Raw genomic sequence first — 982 nt, 5'->3', positions numbered from 1 at the left:
CCTTCTTCCTATAAGCTCAAACTTGAAGAAAGACTTTATCTGAAACGTCAGAAACTCTCCCCAGCAATATTCCTCTATTCTTTGTCACTTTACGAAATAATACAAGTCTTGCTGATGCGGACCACAATTAATCTATTTGGAGTCTATTTTATCTGACATACATACTTACATGCATGCAGGCATACATACATACATACACACAAACATAAAGAATAATATATACATGTAGGGGTGACTGTGTGGGTAAGAAGTTTGCTTTCCAACCACATGGTTCTAGGTTCAGTGGCATCTTGGGCAAGCGTCTTCAACTATAGCTCCGGGACAGCCAAATCATTGTGAGTGGATTTAGTAGACGGAAACTAAAAGAAGCCCGTCGTATGCACACACACATACACATATGTATGTATGTATGTATGTATGTATGTATGTATGTATGTATGTATGTATGTGTCATTTATGTTTGTCCCACACCATCACTTGATAGCTGGTGTTGGTTTGTTTACATCCCTGCAATTTAGTGGCTCACCCCAAAAGACTCATAGAATAAGTATCAGACTTAAAAAAAATACTGTGATCGATTTATTCGACTAAACCCATCAAGGAGGTGCCTCAGAATAGCCGTAGTCTAATGACTGAAACAAGTAAAATATACATACATACATACATACATACATACATACATACATACATACATACACACACGCAAGCATACAAGTGGAAAGTGATATTTGTATTCATAATTATAAAAATCGCTTGAGTGGAACAACTAGGTTTTTAACAGTTGTTTATTCCAGGTGTTGTGTTGCTGCTTATCAAGATAATATTTCATTTTTATCCGGCTAAAATATTCACCCTTGATCATATAGGTTCACGTGACCATTAGACAGACAGATTTTGTTTTGTAGTTGGCAGATATATTTACTTCTAGGTGACAACGATCTCTTACTTGCTTGCTTTTGTGCATGTATACTTGAATATATAT

The sequence above is a fragment of the Octopus bimaculoides genome, chromosome 17, assembly GCF_001194135.2.
Source record: "Octopus bimaculoides isolate UCB-OBI-ISO-001 chromosome 17, ASM119413v2, whole genome shotgun sequence".
Taxonomy (NCBI): Eukaryota; Metazoa; Mollusca; class Cephalopoda; order Octopoda; family Octopodidae; genus Octopus; species Octopus bimaculoides.
This window is presented reverse-complemented; position numbering follows the sequence as displayed.